General features: G+C 36.0%; 1 protein-coding gene across 1 annotated transcript in view; it reads right to left on the bottom strand.

Annotated features, from left to right (window-relative positions):
* Positions 1-12266, bottom strand: part of ZNF804B (zinc finger protein 804B) — a 225130-nt gene that overhangs the window by 74064 nt on the left and 138800 nt on the right. The gene's annotated exons all lie outside the window — the stretch shown is intronic.

Raw genomic sequence — 12266 nt, 5'->3', positions numbered from 1 at the left:
TAGCCACTATACCATGCAAACACTCCAACACTGACATTTCATCTTGCATTTTTTAAGTTATGCCCATAGAATTGCTGCCCATTTCCCAAAATGCACAAACCACAAATATTCTGGCTGAATATCTGATATCAAGTCTTATTTCAGAATAAGGAGGTTAGCTTTTTCAGCTCCCATCAGAGTCAGTGATATAATACAGAAGAGAAGGGTGACAAGAAATAACAAAAGGTTCAGCAATGGCCTGTCAAATGCCAATCACTTCAGCAATTTTGGACCATGCTTCAAAAGAGACTCAGAAACTAAATGCATCAAGAGCATATTTTTGACTAACGTAATGTGGCCTTTTTGTTTTGTTGACAGCAAAAGTTATTGGCAGCTCTTTGGCATAAAAAGCTTTACTCCTTTTCTCGCTGAAGGTTCACTTGCAGCGGCTCCTCCTCCTCTGGGGTTCACAGCCAGCCAAGATAAAAGTGGTGACCAGGATTTATTCCCAGAGGAGAGAAAGGCAACACACTATTTTATACCAAGGTAAACTTCAAATTAAACTGCATTTTAAAGCTCATAGCTTTGTCGATGCTTATAGAAATGTTTAGCCAAAACAGCCATGAGTGGGAAGGAAGTTGGTCATTATGTTTATACCAAAAGGATTCACAAGGCTGGAGAGAGGGTGTTAGGGAAATCTCAGGGTGCTCATGGGCTGGGAGTGATGGGGATCAGCACCCATGAGGGTTTTTCAGAAAGGGCAAAGCAGGACCCCACATCTTGGGCCCATCCCCAGACAGGAGCAGGGCAGGGGGGGCAGTGCCTGCCCCAGGCATTGGGCACTGAGCTGGGACTGGGCTGAGCTGTGAGCAAAAGGAGCCCAGGGCTGCTGCAGGGTGGCTCTGGCAGGGACTGATGTTTCTGGGAGTGAAATGAGCCCCAGAAGGAGCTGGGCAGGAACATCAGGCCTATTGATGCCCTCCAGACTGGGACAGGATGGACCAGTTGGAAACCTGACCTTGTTAGATATTTTCAGTGAAAATTTTAGCACAACAGGTAACAAGCGATAAGAAAATTTGGAAGTTTATCATTCATATATTACAGGTAAAAACCACATGTGCATATAATATGAAATAAATATCCAAATGGTACAGCTGGTACAGCTGGACTACCTAACTGTACAGTTTGGATATGAAAGCTGGAAACAGGATGAAAAGCAAAAGCTGCTATGCTGTGCAAAGCAGTTTAGCAGAAGAAAAGGCCAGAGTTTAATAATAGTCATAAATTACATTTGTCAGCAGTTTGGACATGATAACATAAAAATGGAATAGGAAAAAAAATTTCAAGTTTTCAGCTGACCTAGTCTAGTATTATATGACTGTACAATGGTTAGCCCACCTGGACCCAAAGCCAGAACCTACTTGCCTCAAGGCACCTCACCAGAAAGACAGAATCAAAGTTTGCCATTTCAGTTGCAAGAAAGAAGAAACTGAGAGTCATTATGACTTCCTTCTGGTTTATATCCTTAAGGGAAGGTAAGAACTGTTTGGACTGAAGGGCAGTGCTAGAAGACTTCTAAATGTGCGGACTAATAAAGGCCTAATGGCTAATAAAATTGTTGTGGGGAAAAAAGAAGTTAGATGTTGATGCTGAAAGACATACTTTAGAATACAAAATTGATGGAAAAATTAACTAACAGCAGTGACAGAACAAAATTCAACTCTCTTTTAAAGTTATAAACTCCATCCCAAACACAATGATGTCCAATTACTAAAATTTCAAGTGAGGAAATTCAAAACATATCTTTCTTTAAGAGGCCCTTGAAAATATGAAGTTCAAGCTGTTAATTTGTGCAGGAGTACCTTCAATTGCAAATTGTAAGGCAAAAGAAAACATTTGTGTGCATTTTTCAGAAAGAAATATATTGCCTTTATAAAACGTTTAACAGATTAGTAGATCAGTCATTCAGCTCTAGCACCCATGAAACTGTAAGTCATAAGATTATCATCTTATGGATCTATGACATCTAAGGACTGAAACACAACAAAATAACATTTTCATATCTTGAAGTTTTTGTCTATATTTTTAAAAGAAACATTAGAAGCTTTTCAGAATGTTATAAATTTCCTACTCTTTGCCCACAGGTTTTGGGTGGCCTAATTTAAAATTGATGGTATAGAAAGCAATACCAGAACACAGTTTTTCTACATGTTGGCTTTCTGAGAAGTTTGAGTTGTTCTCAAGTTCCTTTGGCATCACTGTTAGCAGAAATACAATTTCAGAAACTATCTGAAAAATAAAAAATTAGTAACATGGTTGAAGATATTGCGCCTGACATGAGAGGGGTCATTAGTATACTTAAATTACCCTGGAACTTTGTAATATATTAGAGGTCTTATAAAGAAGGAATAAGACATACCAGAACATAAAAGAATAATTTATCTTGTCCACATCTGTTTTTCAAGGACAAGGGCAGCTATGACTGAAATGTTTTGTTCTATTGTAATTACAAAAACTATCAATATCGCTCTTTGCATCTCTTTCAGCAACCTTATTGCAAATGGTTACTCATTTTAGAACACTTTTCCCCTGTATTTTATTTTGTGGTAATTTAAGCTTATCTTCTTAGATACAAACATGAACAAATAAGTTTGTCACTTTCCTCTCCACTGCAGCCTCCTAAAGATGGTCACAGCATTCAAAATATCTAAAGAAATATATTTGTCTTCTAATAAAAAAAAAAGAAAGGAATAAAACCAAAGTGTTGACCCCATGTAGACTCCCACACGTCTTATTCTTACATGTGTCCTACCATATTGTTGCAAATGGTCCAATAACTTACCATAGACTGAAAACAACTTACTTGATTTTGATTTAAATTTTCAACTGAAGAGCTTGATTAGAGTACTGACCAAAGTAACCCAGAAAAATATTTCCTCACCTGTGGGCTCAATATAATTTTGACACATCCTATTTCAATACTCTGAGCTCTGCCATATCACCAGCAATGGTGTGGCCAGCAGGACCAGGGCAGTGATTGTCCCTGGTACTGGGCACTGGTGAGGCTGCACCTCAAGTCATGTTCAGTTTTGGGCTCCTTGCTACAAGAAGGACATTGAGGGGCTGAAGTGTGTCCAGAGAAGAGCAATGAAGATGGACAACATAGGCCTGGTGAGGAGCTGCTGATGGAGCTGGGGTAGCTGCTGGGGTTGTTGAGCCTGGAGGAGCCTCTGGAGAACTTTATTCCTCTCTACAGCTGCCTGAGAGGAGTCTGTAGCCAGGTGGGGATCAGTCTCTTCTCCAGCTAACAAGTGACAAGAAGACTGGAAATGGCCTCAAGTTGCACTAGGAAAGGCTTAAATTTGATATAAGTGATATAAGGAAAAGTCTCTTCACTGAAGGGGTTGTCAAGCACTGGTGCAGCCTTCCCAGGGAAATGGTTGAGCCACCATCCCCGGAGGAGTTTAAAAGTTGTGTGGATGCAGCATTGAGGGACAAAGTTTAGGAAGTGTAATGCTAATGGTTAGACTAGATGATCTTTAAGGACTTTTCCAACCTAAATGATTCTGTGATTCTCTGATTCAATATTTGAATACTACCAATGAGATTTCCTTTTTCAGGAAACATTTAAGCAATCTTATTATTTGCTTCAGAGTTGCTATATTGACTTACCGAGGCACATATTTTTACTTGGTATGGTTTCTGGTCCTGTGTAGCATCCTATGCATGTAATTTTATTACTGAACTTAAAATAAAAAGCTGAAATAATTTAACATTGCTTATTATTGTACTGAGATTTTTTAATTATTATGATTGTTTCAAAGAAAATATTTCTCTATAAAAACAAAATCACTTTAGGATCTTGACGTCAACTGGAAAAGTAATTATTAATATTTCAATTTTCATTAGATACTTCCTTCCATAATTTTTATTTACATTCATTTTCGGAATACTATAATTCTAGACTACAGGAAAAGATTGGCATTATTATAAAGAGATATGATTTTTCATACTGGAATCCTAAAAAAGTGAAAGAACTCTAAAAGGCACTCTTAAAACTCAAGCCTTTATCTTGATCTATTATCTTGACATGAGCTGAGCACAAAATTGGATGGTACGATATGACCAGGGTAGGCTGTAGTTATACTTTCCTTTCTGAAACTTCTCTAAGACTAAATTACACTTTATTTTGTTAAAAATAGCCCCATCCCTCTGATTTTAGACGTCTGACAATTTCTACTTCTTGTCCTGCCTTGTGCTATTCTGGTGTTGCTGGTTCCTCTTACCATTAGAATTTTAGGAGCTATTTCAGTACTTTCAAGTTTTTCAAGACTAGATTGCTTACAACAGTGTAAAATACTTCAGTTTTCTATTTAACATAAAATGTAAACCTCAGTTGTTTTTCTCAACCCTATTTATCAATATCTATCTATCTATCTATCTATCTATCTATCTATCTATCTATCTATCTATTTATCTTTTTGTGATTCTGCTGCCCACAGAACATACTTTACTTAACTGATACACTACCTTCTATACCTGTTCCAGTAATTTGCATATTAAGGTTCACTTCTTTGGTTTTGTCTAAAAGAAACTATTGAAAAATAACAAAAAATCTGCCATTCTAAAGCTTTAGTTTTTCATGCATAAATTAATTATGTCTCTTGATCATAATCAGCTCCTTCTGCTTAATTTTTTTTCTTGTATTAGAGCAGAGAATAAACAATGCTCTCACCAGAAAACCTGAGATAAATATAAGCAGAGTAATAGCAAGATTATGAGTTTTGAAGTCTCAGGAATATTCCTGACCAAATAAATATATGTAATAATTTATAGTAAACCAATTCTATGGTTTTAAGTTAAAATTTTCTGGGAATTTGACATTTCACTTGTTATTTCTGATTTGGAATGTGTTTTCTTCATTTTTACTTTTACCAGTCTTATTTTAACCCAAGCAGTTTTGAAATACTGATAAAATATGCAATTGCAGCTTCCTTCTGCTTAAGCTGATGAGTTTTAGCAAGCAATTTGGGATAAGGTTTCTTTCTTGTTTTTCATTAGTAATGACTCATCAATTGGTCAAACATTACTATTTTAATTCATTAAAATTCACAGGAATTTCACACTTGATTAAGTAAATCTTCGTAAGTGCAACAGCAGAATGAAAATACCTCAAAGTCATTAATTACCTGTTTAAAGGAATGTTAATAATTTGCTATAATGAAAAAAGAATGAAAACCTATTTTCCCCAAGAATAACTAAGCCACCACCACTTCACAGGACGATGCTGACAAAAACCATTTTGGTGCAGTAAATTGCTGAACGAGGTGCACTCATTGCTCCTAGGCCACATCCAGGAGATCACCTTGGCACCTTTAATGGTGACTTTGCAATGTGCTGCTCCCTTCATAGGGTGCTTGCAGAGCCCCACACTCCCCCAGGCTTGCAGAACTAAAGTCTGGTTTCAATTTCTCTCTTGGGCTCAGAGCAAACTGCAGAGCAGTCTGAGAATGAGCAGTGCTAGACTTTTTGTGGTAATATTGGGGGAAAGGAAAAGTAGCCAGAGATTTTAGTGCAGGGGAAGGATTTAACTTCTTCACATTCTTTCACAGACATGCGGCTCTTCATCTTCTTATCAACCTTGAGTTTCACAGGCTGCATGTATTATATACACTTATTATGTGTAAGACTCCTCTATGCATATCTTTAAAATGACCCTTATTTTACTTCAAGACATTCAGTTGTTCCTTGTTTTCCCTATTTAGTATGCCCCAGTGAACACTAGCATTCATCACTAGAAATGTCAGACATAACCAAGAATTTCTTCAAAAGCCATTTTTTATTACACACATACAAAGAGAAAAGAAAAAAAAAGAAATTGATATTTTATATACCTTCAGTTTTCTTCAATGTGTCCTTGATTTATGGTACAGTTGTCCTTGATTGCTTTGTTTGAGTTTTAAATGAATATCTGCTTTGTAAAGAGTGCACAATATTATGTACATGTAGATAGCTACAGATCCTCCCACGTGCTGCTTAAAAGAGAATTATTAAACAATGACAAAATGCACTGTCCTTTCACACTGAAAATCTCACTGTATAATCAAAACTGACTTACTTCATCTATGCAGTGTGCATTTTGTTAATTAGCTTCCTTCTGGCACCTCTGAAGCAAAAATCAATTTTTCACAGAATCATTTTTCCCTCCTTGTAATAAGTAACACTTAATATTTGCTGGTACTGTGATAAAATGTATTTCAAGGTATTTTTATGAAGTACTAAATTAAATATTTCAATTAGAGCTTCAGTGAGCTGTTCAGCAACGATTTGAATGAACCTCTGTAGGCAAACCTTAAAAAAAATCCCCAGGCCTATATTTTCATGCACTCAATAAAGATGTGTCAGGCTTGCAATTAAAATAATTCATTTTTCTAAATGAGCTGAGAGAGATCACATCTCTTTTGCTCAATTACTCCTATTTCTACCACTTTTTCTTCTATGTTATTTTACCCATGTGGCTCTGAAGCAAAAAAATAATGTGAGAGTTTGGAAAGTAAGATTGGAACTTAGGATCTGCGTGCTCCAACTTTGGAATATGAAACAGAAAAGATAATTTTGATTGTTTTGTTGAGTTTTCCCAAAAGGCAAAACCCTTCAACATCCATCAGCTGAACATCTCTTTAGACTTTCTCTATTAGCATCCTCAGGGTCCTGCCACAAGATACTCATCCTAAGACTGTTGTTTCTTGCCCTGTCTCTTTTCTTTGTTCTTTAAGCTTGTCATCACCCCCTTGAAACTGTTTTTATCTGCTGTCGTTAGGAATCTTCCAGGTCCGTCAAATTACAGCTCTGAACACTGCAAGTCTCATGAGAGAGTGTTTCTTAATCTTTGTTTAGCAGTGTAGACTGGGAATACTTCTGACATCTTTTTTTAGTTCCTTTATTCTTGTGTTTTTTTATTCTTGATGGCTAAGGATTGTGATAAAACAGATGGTTCCTGTGAAAGTCCTAATCAATGTGATGGGAACACAGACAGGAAAATTTTTTATTTCACAAGGTATGCAACATACTCATAATAAAACTGAAAGTAGTACAAAACATTTTCACTTCTCCCAGTCATGTCTTTCATGATTCAATCTCATAAGTCTTCAGAAACACAAAGCAAAATTTTTTTTTTCAAGCAACTTCTCCTTTATAAAATTTATTCTCAAATGAGAAACATTAACAATGCAGAAAAGCAGGAAAAATGGGCAGAATTTTTGTGTAAAATACTATGTAATTTTACTGATTTTATATTAATACTTGGGCAAAACAGAACCCTTAAGTGTAAGAATAATTTCTGAGATGATTCAGCGCCACAAGTTCAGATCTTTTAGATAGCTATGAGCATCAAATTCATCATTCATTGGTAGTATGTGCATTTAAAGGAAGCAAATATTTATAATTTATCAATAATTTTGTGGGGTATCTTTTGGAAGATCTGATTTGGATGGGGTTTTTTTAATTTTTAATGTTTTACATTACTTGTGCTTTAGACAAACACTCAGACACACACAGCTAATGGATTCCACAGGAACATGGCATATATTTATGCTTAAATATGAGCTTTATTGCTGTCCTCAAAAGTCAGAATGGAAGAACAAAACAAAGGAAACAAAAGGGAGAAAGAAAAATAATACTGTACATTTCCTCTCCCCTTAAAAGGGCACTTTCTAAAGCTAGTATGAAAAAATCAAAAGTATACACAACTTGGATAATCATGGGGTCAATAAAAATTCAGCAACTTTTAGAAGATACTCAGGAGACAATAGAATAAGAAATCTTTTATGAATGAAATTATATTGAACTTAATCAGTAGCTTTCATAATGATCTGACAAAGATTCTTATCTGAACCGATTCTAAAGGAAAACAGTCATAAGGACAAAATCTCCTAATAAACACAAGCCAAAGACAAACAAACCACCCAGAATAAACACCAACGTGGTCTTTAGACAAATAACATTCTACCATGTAATATTTTCCGACACTGACTAATGTTTTCTTTTTGCATGGGTAGCTCATAGGCACTCTCTAAGAAATTATTCAGTTTAGAGAGACTCAAGCAGCAAATAAACTTCAGTTGAGTGCACTTAGCTCTCAAGAACTGCACTAGCAATCAAAACAAACATTATTTAAATATCTAATCAGATAGATATCTAGTATATGTGTGCTGCACTGTTAAATTGGCTACATCATACATATAATATATATCCTGTTTACCTTGTATGCAAATGTTAATGTGTTATTTCAGTGCACTCATTTAATCTACACAGTGAAAATATGCAGAAGAAACAATTTTCCACTTTGATGAAATATTGGGTTCAATTCAATTTTTTTTTGTCTAGGCAATTACACCAACCCTGAGAATGTCTTAGTCATTCTCTCTCTCAACCTTAGCATTTAATTTAGAAAAATAATTACATTTATATTATTACAGTATCTATGCTGATAGAAGAGCTGTTGTATTTTCCAATAAAACACTATTTTCATTGGATAGTTTCTAAATAAAATTCTGCTAGCAATATGTCTGAAATCAAATTAATTATGAATGTAACTAAAAGGGTGTCACAAGGTTAGAAACACCAGTAAACCATGTGTCACAGCAAACATCACATTAAACATGTTTTCAGGATTTAATTCTGAAGATTTATGTCACTTGACTTATCTCCTGCATCTCAACGTCTGCATATATCTCCCAAGACATAAGCATTATAAAAACTGACTATTGCTGCTAAAAACAATAGAGAATTTTGTTTTGCTAATAGCACAATTGGTTTCCCAAACAGGAAATTAGAAACAGCACCCTTAGGAGTATTTTTGAACTGCAGTGAAATGAAATAAAACTCTCTTCATTGCTATTGACAGAACCTAATAAAATGTTTCACACTAAATTGCCTTTGATGCGTTCATACATAAAATTAATTATGCAAATAGTATAGTATCTTATCTCTATGGATAATTACAACAGTAATCATACTTATGCTGTTTCTTTTTTTCTTTTCACAGGTGAGTCTATTCCAAAAATGGTGAAACAAAATTCTGTGATTCTACCTACATTGTAGCTGCCTGGTGTATCACAGAGGGGCTGAAGCCAGGAGAGCCCACTGAAGCCCATCCAGTTTAGTGCTCTGCTCTGGACAGATCACCCAGGGCACTGTTCAGTCGGGTTTTTAGTATGTCCAGGGATGGACATCACTGTGCCAGTATTCAGTTACCCACACAAAAGGTTTTCCTAATGCTCAGACAGAGCCACCCGTGTTTGAGTTTGTGCCCATTGCCTTTTACTCTGTCACTGAGCACAAGCTGAGAAAACCCTGACTTCATCATCTTTTCACCCTCTCTTCAGGTATTTAACACATTGATCAGATTGCCTCTGAGCCTTTTCTGCTCCAGGCTGACCAGTTCCAGCCCTCTCAGTCTTTCCTCTTGAGAAAGATGCTCCAGTCCCTTCAACATTTTTGGGTCCCTTTGTTGGACTCTCCAACATGTCCACATCTCTTTTGTGCTGAGGAGCCCAGAACCGGACACTGTATTTCCAGTGTGGCTTCACAGTGCTGAGATAAAGGAGGACACTGAGGACCTCAGCCTTTTGCATGACCTCTGTCACAAGGACCCCTGCCCACTCACAGAAAGCCTCTATTGTCCCCAGCCTTCCTTTTCCTGGATTGTGTCTGTGATAACTCCTTGCAAGATGCAGCTCCAGCTGGGCTTTGCCATTCCTAACCCCATTCCTGCATGCTCAGACAGTGTCTCTATCTTTCTTCTGACTGCTCTGATCCTACTGCCACCTTTTTATGATTCCTTTTTTTTTTTTTTTTTCAGTTTAGTCAGGAGCACCTTATTGAAACCTGCTGATTCTCTGCACCTATACCAGACTTTCTTCTTGATTGCTCTTGAACTTAGATGATCTCTTCCTGTCCCTCAGCACAAAAGCAATTCCCAAGCACATGACAGGAAGGTGTAGGAGGTGTTGCAAACACATGGTCTCATGAAGAACACAACTCTCCACTGTGCTGAGAGATCAGGTCATCCAGGGCAGAAATTGTCTGCCATTTGCTACTGCAAAGACCATCTCATATCTCTTCTTCCAGAATTCTCCAACTCAAACACAAATGGTTTCCATATGCTGCCATTCCAGACACTTTTCCTGTGTCTCATGCACTCATTTTAGATGACAGCAAAGAAGAAATAGGGGCAAACAAGACATGTATCATATGAAATGCATGTCTCACAATTGTGGAAGTTTTGCCTTCTGCATTCCCCCACCTGCTGTCTTTGTTTATTGCCGTCCTTTACTGTGTTATGTGCAATTTAGATTGCATGCTCCTTGAGGTTAGGATCTGTCAGATTTTATTTGTCTGTACAATGCTATACACACCTATGGCACCGTAGAAATAATTAATAATAACAATTTCTGACAGAGTACTTTGTTACCAATCATCACATATTGTGTTCACTCTGGTAAGACACAGAAAGCTTTTCTAATGGAAGCGGAATAACATGCCCTATTTCTTGATAATTCACTTCTTAATATATTATCTGTATAAGCATGAGAGATTCCTGAAGAAGGGCTCATTCTTCTTAAGCTGATCTGCATTTCCAACTTTTATATTTAAAAAAAAATGAGATTTTCTTCAAAATGTGCTTTTTCTTTACATCCAGAGACTGCCAAACCAATTCTGGTAATGCAAAGATTCTACTGTTATCATTGTTGCACATAACATGGCTTTTCCACACAAAATTCTTTGCATAACAGGACAAGAGAAATGCAGTAATTATTTTATATATGCTGACATAAACCAAGACACAGGAGTCTCTTTTCTTCTCTAGGTAATTTAATTTGCTACAAAAATTAACCAAGTATCTGGTGTACTTCAGCAAAAGAAAAAAGTCACCTCTGAGAAATTTACAGAGTTTACTATCTTTTTTCCAATATGAACACAAGATACTGAATTACTCTTCTAGGTAGGAAACTTTTATATCTACACCTTAAAATTTTGGTTTACCTGAAGTAAAACAACTGCATCACACAATGTATCTGAATCTCCTTTTGCAGTCGATAATTATGGTTGCCCATTAGTCTAGAAAAATAACTATGTTTAGAATTTGTAATAACAAATATATTAAAGAAGCTACTATGCAGAGGAAGATCTGGTTTACCAATTTTTAGGGAGGAGTTTGTGGAATGGAAATTTCCACAACACAACCAAAGCTGAGATGTTTCTTTCAGAAACACTGTGCAATTATATAAACAGAATAAAACTCTGAACTAAAGAGTTCCAAAATTTTCTAGACGTGCAATAAGAAGAATGTTATGAAGAAGAATGCATTTTCCTAGAGAACCTGATCAAAAAATCAAGTTGCTAAGAGTGGCCTGCAAGTACATCTGGAGTTTATTTCCTGTGGACCTACATATAAGTAGTATTTTCACAATCACTAAATCTGCTATCCTGTATGTATATATCTTACAATTATTTTTCATCCCTCCAGAGTTAAAAATATAAAATGTATCACAGCTTAGTAACACTGCAGAGGAAACTCTCTTTGACAAAACAGGTGAAGTGTAAACTGTAAGCATTTTTAGAAAAAAAAATTTGTGCATTAGTTTTGGGTTTATTTGTTTTTACACATTTCCTATGTGTGGAATTCCATAGTTCAGTTTGTACTGGCATTTTTTAAGCCACAGATTTACTGTTTACTCATAGTTTACTCTTGATAAACAACACCAAACAACAGGGTGTTGTTTCCTTGGCTGGACATCTCAGAACAATGTCTTCACATATTTCAACACTCTTTGTAATCTTTTGTAACATAAATAAAAATGAATAATACTGATCTTTTTGAAGTACTTTGAATTCTGCCAAGGCATGAAGGCTGCTCTCTACAAAAGTCCCATGTACTGCTTGTACACCACTAACAGAGATTTATTTTAGCTCCTTTACCTGGACTGAATTTCACACTGAATTAATTTTATTAACTCATTACACTAATTTTATCTTGTTCAAACGATATTTAAAGTCTCTGCTTTCTGTGGCATAGATTGTAAGAAATTTAGTCACACAAACTGTCTCTATTATGTTTTGGTTTTGGTTTGGGCATGAACATATTTGCATTTCAACTACCCAGCAATTCCTTGCTAACTGCTAAACAACACATGTAATACAATACATGTCAATCTTTGAGAAAATCCCCATCAAAAATATGAAACAGTGTTATTTTTTTCCTTGTTAAGTTGATCACTTTGTCT

This window comes from Melospiza georgiana, chromosome 1 (genome assembly GCF_028018845.1).
Source record: "Melospiza georgiana isolate bMelGeo1 chromosome 1, bMelGeo1.pri, whole genome shotgun sequence".
Lineage (NCBI taxonomy): Eukaryota > Metazoa > Chordata > Aves > Passeriformes > Passerellidae > Melospiza > Melospiza georgiana.
Note: the sequence above shows the minus strand (reverse complement) of the source record. Positions and strands in the feature narration are given on the sequence as shown.